Raw genomic sequence first — 22,563 nt, 5'->3', positions numbered from 1 at the left:
AATTCTCTTTCTTAGGTATCCATACACCTTCAGCATATCTCCACTGGCTTGCAATAATCCCCTGCTCCATATCTTCCACAAGAGTTTCCAGAGCAATTGCAGCAGTTCTGAGCAGCACTTATAAAACGTATAGGGCACTCTACTTGGTCCTGGGGCTGAACTGGTTCTCGCTTCCCTCACCAGCTCCTGGATTTCTTTCCATCTTGGCTCACTCATATTGAAGTCAACCTTCGGGGCTGGTGACTCAAGAAGGACTTTTGCTGTCCCAGGTCCAGCTCCAGCTCCCTATTGGGATCATGCAAGGTGTCACAAAGGAAGTGGTCTACTTCCTCCTTGGAGCATGTGAGATGTCCACTGCGTTTGCTTCCAAGCAGCTCTTTTGTGATGCCGAAGGAGTTGGCAATACATTTTACCCACTTCCTGGCTCTCTCCCTTCTCCTGTGCCACTCTGCTCTTCCCAAGATCAGGAGCTTCTTTCTAATGATGTTGCGGACCTCAATGAGCATTGGCTTGTCCTCCTCCTCCTCTCCAGTCTTGTAATGCTTTTTGAGTGTGCGGAGCTCCTGACACAGTTGATGAATTCTCTCTGCTCTCCAGTTCTTGATTTATGGAGTCTTGATGATTTCCTCATCTTCTTGACTGAACCGTTCAGCGCCGTAATTTACGACTGCAGTCAGCACTTGAAGGCAACTGTCAGCATCACCTTTCCATATATTTGACGTTATCCGGGTAACATCTTCTCCAAACTGCTGTCACTCCCTCTTCTTGCTGACTACGGGCCATTTCACTCGTACTTGTTGGTTTACTTAAATATTTGGCAACATTAGAAATGTCTTTACTCTCACTTTTCAACATTTTAAATCTCAATTATTCCTAACTTTTGAATGATAACGTAATAAATCATGGTTTCTATTAAAATATTAACCAGCACAATGATTTTCAACATAATAATTATTATAAATAATAATAATAATACTAATAATAACAATAAATAAATCAAATCTTGAGCAGCAAATTAGCATATTAGAAATTAGATTTCTGCAATTCGATTTATGAAGGATCATATGAAACTGAAGACTGGATTAATAGCAACTGAAACAAAATCAGCTTTGCATCACATGTATAAATAACATTTTAAAATATATTGAAACAGAAAGCAGTTATTTTTAATTGTAATAATATTACAATATCACAATATTACTGCTTTTACTGTATTTTTTGACAGCTCTGAGAGATAAAAATATGAAATAACACAGGCACAGGGCATGGCCTCTGGCATGATATGGGTTCTCGTTGACCTTGCAAACATCTGGATATGGAATGGGAGCGTTGTGAAATGCTGAAAGTGAATGATGCTACCCCTGGAGACTAAGATTCAGAGGCTTATCAGTCCATAGCCTCAAGCATCAGATATGCCAGCTCTATAACCCGGGCCTGTATCGCTTCCCTGGGCAGTGTGAAGCATAGGACACATCACACTGTGCCTAAAGCCTCGTATCATTTGCAGACGTTCATTCCGTGATTTCTTTCCCTTTCTACCCTTGTCGTGCCTTCTGGCATAACTTAAAATGCCTTACACAGAGATGAGCCAAAGGAGCATTTATGCTATTATGATTGTTTCCCTTCTCTCCTTTTTCAAACCAGCTGACCCAGGGGCGGATCTGCTGACCTATACCCAAATGACTGAGACCACTTTAATTTTCATGTTTAGCAATGACACAGTAAAATAATCCTAATCTTTGTAAATATATTCAAGGCTAAGGTTCATAAATGACTAGGATTCAAACGGCATGCAGCTTCCCAAAGCTATTCCCGGACAATTATAGACTTGGATAGACTTTATATCAAATCTAACCTAGTGACTTTGTTGATTCTCAGAGAAGCTATTTTCTCTTTCTCCCACACACCTCACCTCACTGAGCTTAGGTTCATTATTGTTGGTATTATTATTATTATTATTTTTAAGAAGGGGTGTTTGCTAAGGTGAGCATCAACATTGCTGTTTCGCGTGCTTACCATAGGGACTTGAACAGACATCTAAACAGAAATATTAAACTTTGGATACTTTTACAGTTTACACTATGTATCATCAATTACAGGAACAATATGGCAACATTACAATATGGATACAAATGAAAGAACCAATAACATTAAAAAAAGAACAATAACAAAAAAAAAAGGAACTAAATATATGAATGGTATATAAACATAGTAATGTGTGATGAATTTAGACGATTATTTATAATATAATAGTAATTATACTTTTATTATTTACATTATTACATTATTTACATTAAAATAAGTAATAATAATAATTGAGCATTGTAATACATGACCTATATTTAATTTAAATTGAGCAATTTACTTTCATTGTAACCTCAGTCCTCATATCATATCATACTAAATTATAATCATTTAACGTTATTTTTGCAAGGCAAATTTTAGGCCTAAACTGCAAATCATAAATTTTTGTTAATATATATATTTTTTAAATTATTTTCAAAGATAATCGATCTTAGTTTGGACTTCGTTTTCTGTTTCCCTTGAGTTGGTTGTCATGTTTAGTAATTTGATTATTTTCAGGTGTCTCATTATGTATATTTAGTTTAGTTATGTGTTGGTTCACTTGTCAGTGTATGGTTGTGCTTCTTCGTTTGCCAGTGTATTTACTTATGGCTTTATTAAAGACTTATTGTTGTGCGTGGTTTACAACCAGTTGTGACACTTATAACAATCATCACATAATTATTTTAATAAATTCATTAAAATAATTATAATAATTGTCACATTTATTTAGTGTGAACTCCAAATGTTACATTCATTGCAATAATTATTTTAAATGGATTAAGCCGTTTTAAACTGTCTAAACAGTAGCCCATTAATCTGTAAAATGAATAGACATAGATAATGTATAATGTGAAATAGTTCAGAAGTTTCATTTATTACTTGCATATCAATAATAGGAAAAAAGCAATGCATTATTTTTCACAGTACTACACTGTACATTATATTGTGTATTAGGTCTGGTTTCATTTTGCTGTTGGTAAAAAAAAATAAAAATAAAAGATTTGTAGCGTGCATCTGTTAGCAACAACATTATGAATAAAGCTTAAGTCAGCTGTGATTTTTCAGCAAGTTTAGATCATTATTTCTGCATGAGCTGATACTAATGCTACATCAGCTAAAACTGCATTTATATACCTTTAACAAGGTACTTTGAATGGTACAAAAAGACAAGCAAGCCAAGTATAACAAATACATTTTATTACCAAAGAAAAGTTTAATTTAGCAGATGTTTTAGCAACTTTCGGAGCATCCAGACAGGTTCTGCACAATAAATATTCATAGCGGATGCGAGAGACTGCCATATGCACATTTCTTGTTGTTCTCTTGCAGGGTCTCGTTTGAGAGCACCTCAAATACCTCTGAAGCACAGCCCTTAGTTGTTGAATCAGGCAGATTAAATTTTTTTAATGATGCATTAATTAGAGAGAGGAGGAATAATGACAAGGTAATGTACTATTCAGAGGAGCAATGACTAGATAGAATGCTTGGTTGCTTTAAACTGCTTTTACAGTGTGTTTGTCATGTGTCAGTGTGTGTTCCTCAGTGAGCTCACAAAATGTCTCAACAGACCCTTCATCATTTATCTGAAGTCATTGTAACTCACTTCAAGGCTAACAACACTCATCCTGCTCTTTATACTCATGTACGCTTTACCCAGTAGGCGTCATATTTGCATACTATCATCTGGTAAACATCTTAAAGACCTCATGAAAATTGAGTTTTTTTTTTCTTTTTAAGTTTTGGCAGTGTTTAAACCATTCAGTACTCGCACTCTCTCCTAGAGACGGTGTGCTCATCCACACTCAAATCGCACACACATAAGGCCGCCTCACATACAGCTCACGAAATCAGGCTTGTACTGTGTGTTATCTATGGTGCAACACCCTTAACACCCTTAACTTTTGGTGTTCCCAGTGACCAGCCTACAAAAAATTGCTTATAACTTTACCGTTATGCTATATTAATACCAACAACTGGATTCAGTCTTTTTATTACCTTTTTTTTCTTTCAATTAGCCCAAGTTTTGTATTTATTTTTGGAACATATTGATTGTAGGTCTTATTAAATTTATTCAATAATAATACTTTTTTCACTCAAAAACTGGGGTGCATAAGCTTAGATCACAGAGGGCAACAATCAATCAGTTCTAAAAAGATATTCAAAACCTGTTTTAATTGAAATAAAACAAGTTGACAAAAAGATTGAATCCAATATTTGGTGATAGTATAGCATAATGAGAGATTTAGTTTATATATATATATATATATTTTTTTTTATAGGCTGAGAACACCTAATCAGGTATAAGATTGTCACCGATCCTAGTAAAAAATGATTGGCCTTCACAAATTGATTTTACATCTCTCACTATGGTAAATTATCACCAAATCTTGGATTCCATCTTTTTGTCAACTTATGCACCTCAGTTTTTGAGTGAAAATAAGAGATTTACAATCAACAATTTGTAGGCCGGTCGTTTTTAACCAGTAGCATTACAAGTGTAAGTAAGTGTCAGTAAGTTTTAGTAAAACTCAATAACATTAACAATTTCAGGAAAAACATGCATGAAGGCTAAGATGTCTTGCATACTATTAAGATGTCTTGCATAAAACTTTATAAAGAGTTGTGCTTTATTATAGTTCTAAACAGATCAACATTGCATCTCATGTTTTTCATGAAAAATGTGACGAAAAAAAAAAGTTGTGAAGTTTTGCATTAGTTGTGATCCGGAACATTTTAAGAACTTTGGAATAGTAAGTAAATCAACAAAACTATAATAATAATAACAATTATTATTTAGTTGATCTAAAAATCTTGCATTTCACTGTACTTTAAAGCTCACTGCAGCTTTACTGCAGCCGAGTTATTTCTAATAATGAGAGAGTAATGACTACACGTCGGCTCTGCTTTAGTTACAAGGGAAATTAGAGGGGAAAAGACACGATAACAGCCGAAATCCTTATTCATCACGAAATGAATTCCCTTCCAGGCATCAGCATAATCCCTCACACATCAATTACTTCTTTATCAGAGGGAGACAAGATAGATTCCCCGTCTTCAATCTTGTTCAGAATCACATTTAAAATGTTTTTCTCCAAGTGAAGATTTTTTGGAAAGCGCCTCAATATTTCATTGCTGTAATAGGTACATTTGTCTTTTAAAAAGAATGTGTTAGCTTATGTTCATTCGCTTATGCTCTGAATTTCCCCATTAAAGTCCTACTGTGCAGTGCAAAATATATATTTTTGATGTGAGAATGAATGAAGATATGAAACTGGCTGCCAGTCACTCCACAGGCATTTTGCATAAATTTGATGGCTCCAGAAAATGACTTCCAGAGACTGGTAGAAAAAGTTGCAAGAATAGCTCTGGAGACCTAATGGAACTCTCAATTATGCTTCGTTTAAATATCAACTTTGTCTCAGATGTTTGTCTTAATGTGCCTCAAGAGAGCCAATTTAATTTAAAAACTCCAATTAAATGGTGCTAAGCAAATCACCTTACACGACACACAGTTGATTTGTTGAAATTAAGATGTACTGAGTCTGTGACTCGAGAAAATATTCTTAATTTTGTGAAAAGGAATCAATTGTTTTAAATTATGCAAGTCCATGCATTCCATTCCAGATCATTTATTACTTAGGGAACTGAGAGCTATGGTAATAGACAACAAAATCAGCAGCCTAATACACAATGACAGCAATATGTGTGTTACTGTTTTATTTACCTCCCACAGGACAAATCACAATTTAATATCTTAATTGTTTATTCATGACAGCAATGAGATTACATGGAGAGCAAATGGATACTTTAATGTTTTTCTTTCAGAGATCTACAGTACTAATTGTTAAGCTCAAATGAGTTAATGTGTGTTTCTTATAGCTGTTAAAATATAGTTATTTTTTTTTATAATTTATTTTAATTTTTAATTCAGTGATTTTAACTTTTAATTTAGTTATTTTAATGCTTTAGAGAGCAATAATGTTCTAATGTTCTGCTATCTGTTCTGCAAACTATAAAAGGTACAGCTCTCATATAACCAGAGAGAAAGACTGCATGGCTAGAATCTGTAAAAAAAAAAAGTCAAATAATAGTATGCGAGAGAGTGGGAATATCATTGGGTTCCTATTGGTCAGTGTTAAAGGAACTCAGCTTAGTATGACACTTAAGCTGCTTTAGACCAGGTTAGTTTCCCAGCATAAGTTGCCACAGTGACTAAGCTTGATCTAGGCCCATGTTAAATTTGCTTTATGGAACCAAATAATTTGACAATGAGTCAAACTAACTGAAATAAGCCTGGCTTATTTGGTAAACTTGTTTTATGAAACAGGACTCTAAGCATTAACAGTGATCACATTTTCACCATTGCATTGTATTGCATCAAATTGCATTGTATCGAATCGAAATCGAATCACACTGCATCGTAACAGGGGTGAATGGTATCGTATCGCATTGGTAGCTGCTTCATATGTATCTTGAATGTATTGTATCGTTGGCTATGCATCGAGATGCGTATCGGATGAGTCACGCCTCTCAGGATGGGCTTGTCCAATGAGAAAGGCTGAATTTCCAAGCGGGAAGTTGGAAATACTGGGGGGTTTTATGACCCTTTGTCTGAGAGCATGGTTATTTGCATATGGAACTGGATTGGATGTTGATATGCAAACTATTAAAGATTCTTAGAACACTAACATGTTGCATAGGTATCCACATATTATATACACTCTCAATTAGGTCATCCGAAGACGAATTCATAGAGGCCAAACATGGTATAGGGTGAGTTTACATTAACTAGTGATCTGTCATATGCATGCATTAAAACAACATACAATACACAATACCATATACAAGTAGGTAGTAATCATACACAAAGACCTGGGGATATGAATGATAGGAAAGTCATAGAAAATTGGTCTATGAATTAATGAAAGAAGTAATTTCCTATAGCAGTATGTGTCTGTTTTAGAGAGAATTGAGTAGGGAGGAAGATTCCCTCTACATACTTTTAGGTCGTAAAATGTATCTGGTCTGGCTGAGGTGTCCTGGTTGCCATGGTAACCAGGGACCCTGGATCGTTCACAGAGATGCTGGCACCCAGTATGTTTATTGGGTGAGGGGTCTGTGATTATTTGTTAATCTAATTAATAATTGCTTTGTTAAATCTAATTAAAAATTGTGTGTCTGATTGGTCCAAATGCTACATAAGTCCTTCAACACAAGACAGGGAAACACAAGACTGTTATCAGAGGGAGCAGGAAGAGGTATCTGCCTTGCCCCATAGCTGGAGGTTCACTGGACTTGGTAAGACATCATAAACAACTTGGATTAATAATTTCGTGCATTGTCTCTGCTTGCCAGATGTCAGACCACGTGAGCCTATGTTCCATTGCACCTTCCCATCTCATGCCCCTTGTTGCCTTATGCCTGCCAACTTGCTCATGTGAATTTCCTCCACTGTCGCCCTCACCTCCTCCTGCACAAGGTATGGCCTTTCCTTGCCCTGCACTTGGCTGTAGTTTGGCATTGGGAAACAACAGCCTCATGCCTAAACCTACTCTGCTGCCTTTAGCTTACTTGAGGCTCTCCACTTTCTGAGCCTCAATGCCAGCTGCTGATACGTTGGGGTCGCTTCTCCACTTTCTGAGCCTCAATGCCAGCTGCTGATACGTTGGGGTCGCTTCTCCACTTTCTGAGCCTCAATGCCAGCTGCTGATACGTTGGGGTCGCTGGAGTCTCTGTACTGCATTGCTTCTCTGTTGCGGGAGACCATGAACTCCTCTGTGATGCTGCTGAAAGATAGCTGCAGGGTTTTATTTTTCTCATACAGAGCTGTGGTACTCAAGCTGCAAGGAAGACTGAGCCATCTATGGAGATAGCTGCAAAATTTCCTCTCCATTAGCTCGACTGATGTAATCAGCACTTCATATACCAGCAGGGGCCATAGAATCTGTGGCAGGATGCCATTCTGGTATATCCACTATCTGAACCTTCGAGACAGACGAGATTCATCAACCTTGTTGAGCCACGTCTCAAGCTCACTGATGGATGACTGGATAGCGACTGTATCTCAGAGGCTGTGGTTAAAGAGCTTCCCGAGACTCTTCACTGCCTTCTCACTTATGAATGGAATTGGAGTGCCCTCCAGTATGAAGTGGAACTTGTCTGTGACTTTGCCTTGCTTCAGGACAAGTGATCTGGATTTTATGGGCTTGAAGGATCCATCTGCTACCCAGAACAGAATATGTCAAGACTGTGAAGCCATCCATGTAAGTTCTTATCGGAGGTTGGCACACCCCAGACTTGGACAGCGGGATTCTGCACTCCACCTCAACAGCTTTGGCAACCATGTTCATGACCAGCAAAAAAGGATTACTGAAATTGTGCATCCAGTAATAATACCCTTCTCAAGGCAAACTTGATATTACAGATCCAGAAGTGACTCTCAACCTGAAGTTGTTATAGTAGTCCAGGACGAGGTGGTGGTATGGACCCATATGCACTGGCCAAGTCAAACCACAGAACAACCAGGTCTCCTCTGTTCTCCCGGGCTTCTCTGTTCAGCTGGGTGATTACTCCAGTGTCCCGGGAGTTCCTTCTTTCTGTACTGATGTATCAATGTAATCATTCTTAAGCAGAAAGTCAGTCATCCGCCTGGAGAGAACACTGAAGAAGATGTTGCCCTCAACACTGAGACATAGATGGACCTAAATTGCTCAATGTTTGTGTAATTCTCTTTCTTAGGTATCCATACACCTTCAGCATATCTCCACTGGCTTGCAATAATCCCCTGCTCCATATCTTCCACAAGAGTTTCCAGAGCAATTGCAGCAGTTCTGAGCAGCACTTATAAAACGTATAGGGCACTCTACTTGGTCCTGGGGCTGAACTGGTTCTCGCTTCCCTCACCAGCTCCTGGATTTCTTTCCATCTTGGCTCACTCATATTGAAGTCAACCTTCGGGGCTGGTGACTCAAGAAGGACTTTTGCTGTCCCAGGTCCAGCTCCAGCTCCCTATTGGGATCATGCAAGGTGTCACAAAGGAAGTGGTCTACTTCCTCCTTGGAGCATGTGAGATGTCCACTGCGTTTGCTTCCAAGCAGCTCTTTTGTGATGCCGAAGGAGTTGGCAATACATTTTACCCACTTCCTGGCTCTCTCCCTTCTCCTGTGCCACTCTGCTCTTCCCAAGATCAGGAGCTTCTTTCTAATGATGTTGCGGACCTCAATGAGCATTGGCTTGTCCTCCTCCTCCTCTCCAGTCTTGTAATGCTTTTTGAGTGTGCGGAGCTCCTGACACAGTTGATGAATTCTCTCTGCTCTCCAGTTCTTGATTTATGGAGTCTTGATGATTTCCTCATCTTCTTGACTGAACCGTTCAGCGCCGTAATTTACGACTGCAGTCAGCACTTGAAGGCAACTGTCAGCATCACCTTTCCATATATTTGACGTTATCCGGGTAACATCTTCTCCAAACTGCTGTCACTCCCTCTTCTTGCTGACTACGGGCCATTTCACTCGTACTTGTTGGTTTACTTAAATATTTGGCAACATTAGAAATGTCTTTACTCTCACTTTTCAACATTTTAAATCTCAATTATTCCTAACTTTTGAATGATAACGTAATAAATCATGGTTTCTATTAAAATATTAACCAGCACAATGATTTTCAACATAATAATTATTATAAATAATAATAATAATACTAATAATAACAATAAATAAATCAAATCTTGAGCAGCAAATTAGCATATTAGAAATTAGATTTCTGCAATTCGATTTATGAAGGATCATATGAAACTGAAGACTGGATTAATAGCAACTGAAACAAAATCAGCTTTGCATCACATGTATAAATAACATTTTAAAATATATTGAAACAGAAAGCAGTTATTTTTAATTGTAATAATATTACAATATCACAATATTACTGCTTTTACTGTATTTTTTGACAGCTCTGAGAGATAAAAATATGAAATAACACAGGCACAGGGCATGGCCTCTGGCATGATATGGGTTCTCGTTGACCTTGCAAACATCTGGATATGGAATGGGAGCGTTGTGAAATGCTGAAAGTGAATGATGCTACCCCTGGAGACTAAGATTCAGAGGCTTATCAGTCCATAGCCTCAAGCATCAGATATGCCAGCTCTATAACCCGGGCCTGTATCGCTTCCCTGGGCAGTGTGAAGCATAGGACACATCACACTGTGCCTAAAGCCTCGTATCATTTGCAGACGTTCATTCCGTGATTTCTTTCCCTTTCTACCCTTGTCGTGCCTTCTGGCATAACTTAAAATGCCTTACACAGAGATGAGCCAAAGGAGCATTTATGCTATTATGATTGTTTCCCTTCTCTCCTTTTTCAAACCAGCTGACCCAGGGGCGGATCTGCTGACCTATACCCAAATGACTGAGACCACTTTAATTTTCATGTTTAGCAATGACACAGTAAAATAATCCTAATCTTTGTAAATATATTCAAGGCTAAGGTTCATAAATGACTAGGATTCAAACGGCATGCAGCTTCCCAAAGCTATTCCCGGACAATTATAGACTTGGATAGACTTTATATCAAATCTAACCTAGTGACTTTGTTGATTCTCAGAGAAGCTATTTTCTCTTTCTCCCACACACCTCACCTCACTGAGCTTAGGTTCATTATTGTTGGTATTATTATTATTATTATTTTTAAGAAGGGGTGTTTGCTAAGGTGAGCATCAACATTGCTGTTTCGCGTGCTTACCATAGGGACTTGAACAGACATCTAAACAGAAATATTAAACTTTGGATACTTTTACAGTTTACACTATGTATCATCAATTACAGGAACAATATGGCAACATTACAATATGGATACAAATGAAAGAACCAATAACATTAAAAAAAGAACAATAACAAAAAAAAAAGGAACTAAATATATGAATGGTATATAAACATAGTAATGTGTGATGAATTTAGACGATTATTTATAATATAATAGTAATTATACTTTTATTATTTACATTATTACATTATTTACATTAAAATAAGTAATAATAATAATTGAGCATTGTAATACATGACCTATATTTAATTTAAATTGAGCAATTTACTTTCATTGTAACCTCAGTCCTCATATCATATCATACTAAATTATAATCATTTAACGTTATTTTTGCAAGGCAAATTTTAGGCCTAAACTGCAAATCATAAATTTTTGTTAATATATATATTTTTTAAATTATTTTCAAAGATAATCGATCTTAGTTTGGACTTCGTTTTCTGTTTCCCTTGAGTTGGTTGTCATGTTTAGTAATTTGATTATTTTCAGGTGTCTCATTATGTATATTTAGTTTAGTTATGTGTTGGTTCACTTGTCAGTGTATGGTTGTGCTTCTTCGTTTGCCAGTGTATTTACTTATGGCTTTATTAAAGACTTATTGTTGTGCGTGGTTTACAACCAGTTGTGACACTTATAACAATCATCACATAATTATTTTAATAAATTCATTAAAATAATTATAATAATTGTCACATTTATTTAGTGTGAACTCCAAATGTTACATTCATTGCAATAATTATTTTAAATGGATTAAGCCGTTTTAAACTGTCTAAACAGTAGCCCATTAATCTGTAAAATGAATAGACATAGATAATGTATAATGTGAAATAGTTCAGAAGTTTCATTTATTACTTGCATATCAATAATAGGAAAAAAGCAATGCATTATTTTTCACAGTACTACACTGTACATTATATTGTGTATTAGGTCTGGTTTCATTTTGCTGTTGGTAAAAAAAAATAAAAATAAAAGATTTGTAGCGTGCATCTGTTAGCAACAACATTATGAATAAAGCTTAAGTCAGCTGTGATTTTTCAGCAAGTTTAGATCATTATTTCTGCATGAGCTGATACTAATGCTACATCAGCTAAAACTGCATTTATATACCTTTAACAAGGTACTTTGAATGGTACAAAAAGACAAGCAAGCCAAGTATAACAAATACATTTTATTACCAAAGAAAAGTTTAATTTAGCAGATGTTTTAGCAACTTTCGGAGCATCCAGACAGGTTCTGCACAATAAATATTCATAGCGGATGCGAGAGACTGCCATATGCACATTTCTTGTTGTTCTCTTGCAGGGTCTCGTTTGAGAGCACCTCAAATACCTCTGAAGCACAGCCCTTAGTTGTTGAATCAGGCAGATTAAATTTTTTTAATGATGCATTAATTAGAGAGAGGAGGAATAATGACAAGGTAATGTACTATTCAGAGGAGCAATGACTAGATAGAATGCTTGGTTGCTTTAAACTGCTTTTACAGTGTGTTTGTCATGTGTCAGTGTGTGTTCCTCAGTGAGCTCACAAAATGTCTCAACAGACCCTTCATCATTTATCTGAAGTCATTGTAACTCACTTCAAGGCTAACAACACTCATCCTGCTCTTTATACTCATGTATGCTTTACCCAGTAGGCGTCATATTTGCATACTATCATCTGGTAAACATCTTAAAGACCTCATGAAAATTGAGTTTTTTTTTTCTTTTTAAGTTTTGGCAGTGTTTAAACCATTCAGTACTCGCACTCTCTCCTAGAGACGGTGTGCTCATCCACACTCAAATCGCACACACATAAGGCCGCCTCACATACAGCTCACGAAATCAGGCTTGTACTGTGTGTTATCTATGGTGCAACACCCTTAACACCCTTAACTTTTGGTGTTCCCAGTGACCAGCCTACAAAAAATTGCTTATAACTTTACCGTTATGCTATATTAATACCAACAACTGGATTCAGTCTTTTTATTACCTTTTTTTTCTTTCAATTAGCCCAAGTTTTGTATTTATTTTTGGAACATATTGATTGTAGGTCTTATTAAATTTATTCAATAATAATACTTTTTTCACTCAAAAACTGGGGTGCATAAGCTTAGATCACAGAGGGCAACAATCAATCAGTTCTAAAAAGATATTCAAAACCTGTTTTAATTGAAATAAAACAAGTTGACAAAAAGATTGAATCCAATATTTGGTGATAGTATAGCATAATGAGAGATTTAGTTTATATATATATATATATATTTTTTTTTATAGGCTGAGAACACCTAATCAGGTATAAGATTGTCACCGATCCTAGTAAAAAATGATTGGCCTTCACAAATTGATTTTACATCTCTCACTATGGTAAATTATCACCAAATCTTGGATTCCATCTTTTTGTCAACTTATGCACCTCAGTTTTTGAGTGAAAATAAGAGATTTACAATCAACAATTTGTAGGCCGGTCGTTTTTAACCAGTAGCATTACAAGTGTAAGTAAGTGTCAGTAAGTTTTAGTAAAACTCAATAACATTAACAATTTCAGGAAAAACATGCATGAAGGCTAAGATGTCTTGCATACTATTAAGATGTCTTGCATAAAACTTTATAAAGAGTTGTGCTTTATTATAGTTCTAAACAGATCAACATTGCATCTCATGTTTTTCATGAAAAATGTGACGAAAAAAAAAAGTTGTGAAGTTTTGCATTAGTTGTGATCCGGAACATTTTAAGAACTTTGGAATAGTAAGTAAATCAACAAAACTATAATAATAATAACAATTATTATTTAGTTGATCTAAAAATCTTGCATTTCACTGTACTTTAAAGCTCACTGCAGCTTTACTGCAGCCGAGTTATTTCTAATAATGAGAGAGTAATGACTACACGTCGGCTCTGCTTTAGTTACAAGGGAAATTAGAGGGGAAAAGACACGATAACAGCCAAAATCCTTATTCTTCACAAAATGAATTCCCTTCCAGGCATCAGCATAATCCCTCACACATCAATTACTTCTTTATCAGAGGGAGACAAGATAGATTCCCTGTCTTCAATCTTGTTAAGAATCACATTTAAAATGTTTTTTTTTTCTCAAGTGAAGTTTTTCGGAACGCGCCTCGATATTTCATTGCTGTAATAGGAACATTTATCTTTAAAAAATAATGTTTTAGCTTGTTCATTCGCTTATGCTCTCACTTATTTCCCCATTAAAGCCCTACTGTGCAGTGCGAAAGATATTTTGATGTGAGAATGAATGATGATATAAAACTGGCTGTCAGTCACTCCACAGGCATTTTACATACAATTGATGGCTCCAGAAAAAGACTTCCAGAAACTGGTAGAAAAAGTTGCCTTTTTCTCAAGTGAAGTTTTTCGGAACGCGCCTCAATATTTCATTGCTGTAAATAGGAACATTTATCTTTAAAAAATAATGTTTTAGCTTGTTCATTCGCTTATGCTCTCACTTATTTCCCCATTAAAGCCCTACTGTGTAGTGCGAAAGATATTTTGATGTGAGAATGAATGATGATATGAAACTGGCTGTCAGTCACTCCACAGGCATTTTACATACAATTGATGGCTCCAGAAAAAGACTTCCAGAAACTGGTAGAAAAAGTTGCAAGAATAGCTCTGGAGACCTAATGGAATTCTCAGTTATGCTTCGTTTAAGCATCAACTTTGTCTCAGATGTTTGTCTTAACAGTGCGCCTCAAGAGAGTCAATTAAATTTAAAAACTCCAATTAAATGGTGCTAAGCAAATCACCTTACATACCGCACAGTTGATTTGTTAAAATTAAGATGTACTGAGTCGGTGACTCAAGAAAATATTCTTAATTTTGTGAAAATGAATCAATTGTTTTAAATTATGCAAGTCCATGCATTCCATTTCAGATCATTTATTACTTAGGGAACTGAGAGCTATGGTAATAGACAACAAAATCAGCAGCCTATAATGACAGCAATGTGTGTTATTGTTTGATTTATCTCCCACAGGAAAAAAAAATCACAATTTAATATCTTTATTGTTTATTCATGGCAGCAATGAGATTAAATTGAGAGCAAATGGAGACGTCTGATTAAATAGACGATTCTCTTAGAGATCTCAGCAATGTCTCAAACTAGGCCCAGATTTGAAAAACATTAATCTCACCAAAATAATCCCAATATAAATATTTTTCTCAAGATTCTTCCACACTTGTTTTATAATGCTATAACAACATGGAACAACATTCTAATCAACTAATCAGAATTGAGAAACGTTTTCAAGAAATGTCAGTTTTAGGCTTACAATCAGGGTTAGATGCTTCTACACCCTTGATATTCACCTATCATTTCCCTCTAATTTTAGGAATAAATTATGGGTAGGGTTAGGTTTAGGGATTGGGTTAGGTCTATATTTTTGGATAGTAATGTTGATCCATGATCAACAAAAGATGTTGATCCAGGAACATGTATTACTTGCCAAAATCACGGCGACCTTGGAGGCGTGACGCGCAAAGGGGGCTCTTAGAAAGGTTGTTTGAAAACATGCTTTATTTTTGTAGTTCCGCTAGATGACGCCAGTAGCGCAGAAACTGCTTTAATGTATTACATTTGGTATAATTACCACATGCAAGCAAATTAGTAGTCTACATTTGGGGACCTTTTGGAACTTGTTGCTAAAAGTTAGAAATGTTCGTCAAACATTCTTAAGTTCACGATATGGGATCCATGCCCTGTCTAGTCAACACAATCTACCAAGGGCTTTTAACGGCAGTGATCGTAATCGGATTTAAATATTTAGAAATTAAACACGATTGGCCTGCATTTGCGTCATAAATGAAGATTGTTATCAGTTGGCAGAGTTTGTTTCACTAGAACAAATGGATTTGAGTTGAGATTCTGCTGGAAAGTATTAATATTAAATGCTTTGGTGAGAGTTCAGGCTGGGTATGAAGGTATAAACTGTAACTGTAGAAATGTATTAAGAGATTTAGCAAAATCTCTGCAAAATCAGTTATTACTGCTTCATATTTCTTCTTCTTCGCTCTCACATGTAAATTGCATACAGTAATAAATTCAAAGTAGAATTTGACATAGTTCATTAACTATGAGTAATGTTAGCTTTCCGATTGCATTCATCAAGTTCAAGGAGGACATTCAGTCAGTTTACCATCAGCTGTTTTACATTTCAATAACAGTTATAATCAGCAACAAAATCTGACAGTTGTCCCATATATATGCTCAAATATAGTTAAAAAATCTTGCATTTTAGGCTGGACCAGCCAATGCGCATGTGCAGTCATAATCGCATCTCAGGAAACTGTTTCTACCAACTGGAGCTGCAGCTGCAGTGACGCAATGGCTATGTTATTTAGAAGGCAGAATTTTTTTTGCAATACTGTGCTATTATTGTCACGAATTCGGTCCATGGTCTTCCGTTTATTCACCACCGTATTGCACTACATAATAGCTACATTATGCACTAATATATTATATACTATATATATATTAGTAAATGTTAAAATTAATTTTAACTAGAATATATATATATATATATATATATAATTAAAATTAATTTGAACTATTATGAATTAGATAAATAAATGCCTTTTTCATTGTTAGTTTATCCCTCATTTTGTGTTCTGTTCTTTTTGACCTGGAAATAACTTTATTTTTAATCAGGCAAGTAAAATTCTCTCTCACTTGCCCTTTTAAAAATCAACTTGTCCCAGACAAGCATTACAATAGAGCCTTGTGGTTCCCCCACAGTTTATTTTGGCCCTACACATATTACAAATTGTGAACTTTGTGTCTTCTTCACTCACAGTGAAGAGCTTCCCCTCCAACGATATGTTTACATGCGGATATGAGCATCGGTGTGACGTCAAAACGGACCAGCTCGAAATCGGCAGACTGACCAGCCAGTCCCCAGACATCTGCAAATACTTTTTTTGTTTGTTTTGTTTGTTTGTTGTGACCCACCAGAACCACCAATCTAGGCAGGATTCTAGTCCGTCAAGACATTTCTAAAGTCAGGATGTGACAGGCAGGTTGTGTGCAGTGCAAACCGGACATTTAGATTTAATCAAAGGTACATAGCTCTGTAGCCTACCATATTGAAGCAATAAATATTGTCATGGCAATAGACATCCTTTGCAGACTTCCATTTTTTACACTGTCAAGTAATGTAAATTGTGTGTCCAGAGAATGGGGGATAAGGTCAGTTATCAATAAAACAAAGCAATCTCCTGATTTCATCAGGACTGGGTGTGCCGGGGATGAGAAAACCCAGCAAGCGCCCTCAATCAAAGCTTTACTTCCAGTAGCAGGTAATTGGAAAAGTCCTATCAGATCACAATGTATTTTATGCCGTATCTACAATGTATGTTCTGCCTCATCAAGCTCAGACACTGCTCTGGTTTTCCCTCTGTCTGTGCGAGATTGTGTGTGTCTGAGTATCAGTCCTACACAGCAGTGCCAAGACCAATGTTTTAGAGGCACAACCTCACAGGTGCTGTATTAGACAGAATTACAAGCGAGACAGAGCATGCCGTGGCCACCGGAGCGTGGCGGAGCAGATCATAACACAGGCAGATAGCAGCGGCACGCAGACACTGTAAATCAGCGTGGCCAAGTTCAGGCCTGTAGGTGGCGAGTCCATTTGGTGAAAGGAGCAGCGTATCGACAGGCTGCTGAGGATGCTGAATGATGTGATAAATGTGCAAGCTGGCAAGGGAAGATATCTGCAAGCATCTCACCCAGCTCGGTACCCAAAGCAGGCTCGCTGAAGAGAATTAGATGATTCATCAAATGTGACCAGGAGCTCGGCTGCAGGGAATGGATGGATTTTTGATTTGATAAGGGAGAGTCCCTTATCAAATGCTTTTGTATAATTTTCCCTTGCTTTTCCAGGCATTTGCTTGTGGTTGACAGCACAAAGTTTTTCAATAAATGGTGATTTTGTAGAGACTTGACTGGTAATGATAAGCCTAACAGGGATAGTTGGTTTGAAAAACCTTGTCAAAGGAGGCATTTAGCAGAAAGTTCAGACTGCTCTTGTAATAAATTGTGCACTTAGAAACAAAGGAGAAATGGACTCAAATGCAGATGAAGATGATTTATTAGAAGAAAAAAAAGCAAAACAGCAACCCATACTCTTGGAAACTAGGAAAGACCAGGAACAAAACTAAGCACACTGGCAATGTCCACCCATGTGGACGAGACCTCACAAGACCTCACCAAACTTTGTTTGTAAAGTGCTTTTCACAATACATATCGTTACAAAGCAGCTTTACAGAACATGCATGTGTCTACATTACTATGAACTTAGGGTACTTTTACACATCAATGATTGAACTAAAAACAAAACTTTTTCCATTGCGTTTTAGAAAAGTTTCACGTAGAGTTGACCACATTGTCAAAATGATTCCCGTTCACACAGATCCACAAAGAAGATGAAAAATGCTGTATTATGCATGCCAGGCCAATAGTTGGAAATGTCCGCGTACACATTCCTATAGCCTGAACACATAATAATCATGTACATGATATCACCATGTTCACAAATTCACATTTTCCTAGTTTACACAGTGATGATAATGGTATCATTTTTAAAAACTTGCCCTTTGAAACCTGTTTACAAAAGTTTGCGTCTTCAGGCTCCCAAAACGCAATTGTCATGTAAATGAATGGCCAAAACACATACAAATTTTCCGGATTTTAGTTGAAAATGGTGTGGTGTAAACGGCACCTACAAAAGTCAAGCACCTGAAGGGAACAGACAGGCATTTTAAAAGGTTTTATTTTAATAGCAAAATGAACAAAATGGACATTAATAAGAAAACCTGTTGTAAATAAATATACATGGCATTCAGAACATGAAAGACAGGGCCAAAAGAGATAAAGACTGTAAACTTACATCTGAGCAGCTGAACAACGCGAAGAGTCATCTCAATTTCTTCAGTTTTAGAGAGGACATCCTTGACATCTTCATTGGTAGGTTTTCTTGCGAAGAATTGTGTGATGGCTCTTCCACATTCCTCCATACTGAGTTTCAAGCTACGAAACACACTGACGTCTGTAAACAACACAAACTGAGCATATGTGAACTTTTGATTGAAAAGAAAGGGCCATTTGATTCTTATATTTTCAACATCAGGCAGTGGAAGGGCATTAATATGACGGCGTAGACAGAATGTGCACTCCATTAGATTTTTGACCTCTGCTCTTTCAGCTCCAGCTGCACCCTCCTGGCTTTAAATCTCCACTAGTTTTTGCCAGCTCTGCTCCACAGTCTTCTCAGTTTCTTCTGGAGGGAGATCTGGCTGAAATCTTGTACATCCATAACTGTCGCTTGGCCCACTCTTGTCTGTAGAACTGCTTCAAGAGGCTCGGTGCCGTGTACAGTTTAGCTCACAATTCACATTCTCAATGCTGTTTTTTACTTGAATCAAAAGTGGCATATTACCTCCACCCACAAGTGACTCATCTGCCGCCATATCAGCAAAACTTTTTGGGTACTGCCTGATGATATTTCGAATTACAGTAAGACACTTCGAGTGGGGTTAGCCTCCTACCTCCTCATTTCATCAACAAGTACTCGCACCATATGGCATCGGTCCACTGGTTTAGGTCCCTTGCCATCTACAATTGCAGATCTTATTTCCAGTGGCATTTTTTCCCATGGAACCTAGCTGGAATATTTCTGGCCATGTTTTTAAGGGTCCTTTCACACTTGGTTCGATTGCCTGGTCCAAACCCAAGTTTGATTGCTCCCCCTGCCCCCGCTGGAATGCGTTCCTATTATTTTATTTGAGTCCGAACCGCGGTTTGTTTGCATCATCAAGCCAGCAGCTGTTTAACTCATTGCTTAGTAACGATGGTGCAGGAGAAGGTGGCAAAATGTGTATCATTGCTCTCTTCATTTCTATATTTATTGTTTTTGAACCATTTTTTTCCCCAAAGCTTCAGTACATAATGGCACTTACATCTGTCTTACGAATGTACTGCAAATGCTCTAAAGAATGCTGAAGGCGAACATAAATGAGTTATACAGCTCTCTGCTTGCAGCAAATCAGTCACGCTTGTCAGGAAAATGAGTGAAACACACAACCAATCATACATTTTTATCAAATAATATGTCATTAATAGCGGTTCACTTCCACAATTTGGTACGATTGCGTTCATATCAGCAGCAAACCGTACTGGAGTTCACTTGAACCATACCCCAGTAAACGCCTTTTAAGTGGACTTGGGTACAGTTTGCGGGTGTGCACCCAAGTTCAAAAGACAGTGTCCACATCATCCAAACGTACTTAATTCTGACGTCAATCGAATCGAAGCGCATCAAAAGTGCTAGTGTGAAAGCACCCTTGAGAGCTGGAAGGTCTGTTGCTTGGATCACTGTTTTCTGCCTGGCTTGACAATATTTCAGTGGCCGACAGCTGTGATGAACTACAATGAGGTGGAGTGCCTGATGAAAGTGATGAAGTGATTCATAATTTGAAAGTGATTGTGAATTTAGAACTTTATTGGCCTTTTTTGTAAAATTAGCTAAAGAAAAACATAACTTGTTCTTTGTTTAAATTGCACTTAATTATTTTATAAAAAGCATGTCTGAAACCATTAACTTGAACCATAAAAAAAACAGTAAGATCAAATAAATAAAATGATACATCTTATGGAATTGTTGAGAGAAACCCACAAAATCAATTCAGTATAGTTTTGTTGTAACAAATGGCTCGTAATATCAGAATGCTTATGGTTAAGTTATATTTAAGTTCTCTATGCCTACCCTATATTAGCATGGTAACCATTTATTATTACCTTGTTTAAATGCATCCATGAGTTTTCTGAGCTGAATGCAAGGTAACACATCAGCAGTATCTTCCTTCTGTACATATTTTAGATCTTCTTTTGTCTCCAAGCTAGAACTCTGAAGTTTAGAAATGATCTGCAACTGGGTGAGAGATTTGGCAAGGTCTTGTAGATGATCCCCTTGATTTCTTCATTAGTCATCATTTTGGAATAAAGGGAAGGAATGGTACATAATTATGATTGGTGTGTCTTGGACAATGGGGGGTAGTAATCTATCAGCTTCTCCTGATTGACACAACAGTAGCTTCTATGCATCAGTGTAAGACTATAGGCACCCATGCCAGGTAGATGCATGCCATGATATTTTTCAGCAAAAAAATATACTTCTAAATCCTTGTGAATAGAACCACTTTGATTTTTTTCCAACTACAAGTCCCTCATCATCATCACTGATCACAATGAACATGTTTTTTTTCTTGTATTTTGTACCCTTCACAGCTACTTCATGAGCTAGTAGCATGTTTACAGCCTCAAAATCATGTTGTGCAACTGCCTCTCTGATATCATAATTGTAGTCTCCTGAGAAAAATGGTGTGCCCTTCTTCACTAAAACAGCTGGAGAGAAGAATTTTCCAGCACTCAAAAAGGCCTGCAGAAGTTAATGTCTCTCTGCAAGAGTAGAGCATGGATTCTTAAAGTTAAAACGTATTTTCCTCAAACACTGTTTAAAATATGTTTGTTTGCTCTCATATCGTAAAGTCCATAGATGAATAAGTGGCCCAAACTGGAGAATGAGCTCTGGGTAATAACTGACATAATGATGTTTGGGGTTCAGTAGGTGATCAGGAAAGGCTTGTTTTCGGTAATGCAAATATTCATCGATAATAACTCTCAGATAGGCTACCTGACCAGTTGAAATGGCTTGTGCACAGATTAACTCCTAATTCTATAAGTCTTAATAAGTCGCAATAACAACTGCCATATTTAATTGACACCTGGATTTTCTATTTTGTCTCCGATCAACACAGGCAACATTCTGAGCAAACACCAATTTTCGAATGCAGTAAAAGTATAGCTGGTTTTCCTAGTAAAAACCGCCAAATAAGGTTTACACGTAGTTATGTTATGATACGTAATCACATGGTGGGGAAATGGGGGGATTCCCCCGGTCTACTATATGTCTCTCTGCATCAGCTAAATTATGTTTTATATTCACAGTGAATAGGAGTTAAAACTACCACCCGTGTGACACTCCAATAACAGACCATGCAAAATCCCCAAAAGTATTTAAAATATTGCAAAGTAACATTGCAACCTTGTAAACAATAATAAAATCAGAGAAGGACTTCAACTGTAAGCCACAGTTGATTTTTTTTATTTACCGCTTAGGCAATAACGTTGACAGTAACGTATATTTTCAACATACTGTAACAGATCGGCCAGGCTCCACCACCACCCAATCACAACGATCTCTATCACCGGAGTACTGAGCACCTGCACCTGTCACCAATCAAGCATCTCATCAACCAGTCTGTATAAAAGCACACACCTCAGACACCCTCATTGTCCGATCTCGTATATAAGTAGAGGACTCTCTGACTTTGCTACTGCTTCCATTTGAATACTGACCTGCATTACTTACCTCCTGTGTTCCTCCTAGTGTCTCCTCATCTCCAAGTGTCTCCTGTTCCTCCTAATTCCCGGAGAGCTGAAGTGTGTGCTCCTCCTGTGTACATTCCAGCTCCTGTAAAAGAAAGGACTTTGATTATTCCACTCGTCATATCCTTTGAACGGTTCTACAAACTATACACTCACGTGTCATCATCTGGATCCTACACCCGTACTCTCTGTGACCAAATAAACTTGATTGTATATACTAACCTGTTGCGTCAGACCTCTTCC

General features: G+C 37.0%; 1 pseudogene; it reads right to left on the bottom strand.

Moving 5' to 3' along the window:
- Nucleotides 1-7,711: 7,711 nt before the first annotated feature.
- LOC107561862 (uncharacterized) overlaps nt 7,712-22,563 on the bottom strand; it is a 22,401-nt pseudogene continuing 7,549 nt past the window's right edge.

This window comes from Sinocyclocheilus grahami, unplaced genomic scaffold (genome assembly GCF_001515645.1).
Source record: "Sinocyclocheilus grahami isolate Dianchi unplaced genomic scaffold, SAMN03320097.WGS_v1.1 scaffold795.1, whole genome shotgun sequence".
In the NCBI taxonomy this organism is placed as follows: Eukaryota; Metazoa; Chordata; class Actinopteri; order Cypriniformes; family Cyprinidae; genus Sinocyclocheilus; species Sinocyclocheilus grahami.
This window is presented reverse-complemented; position numbering and strand designations above follow the sequence as displayed.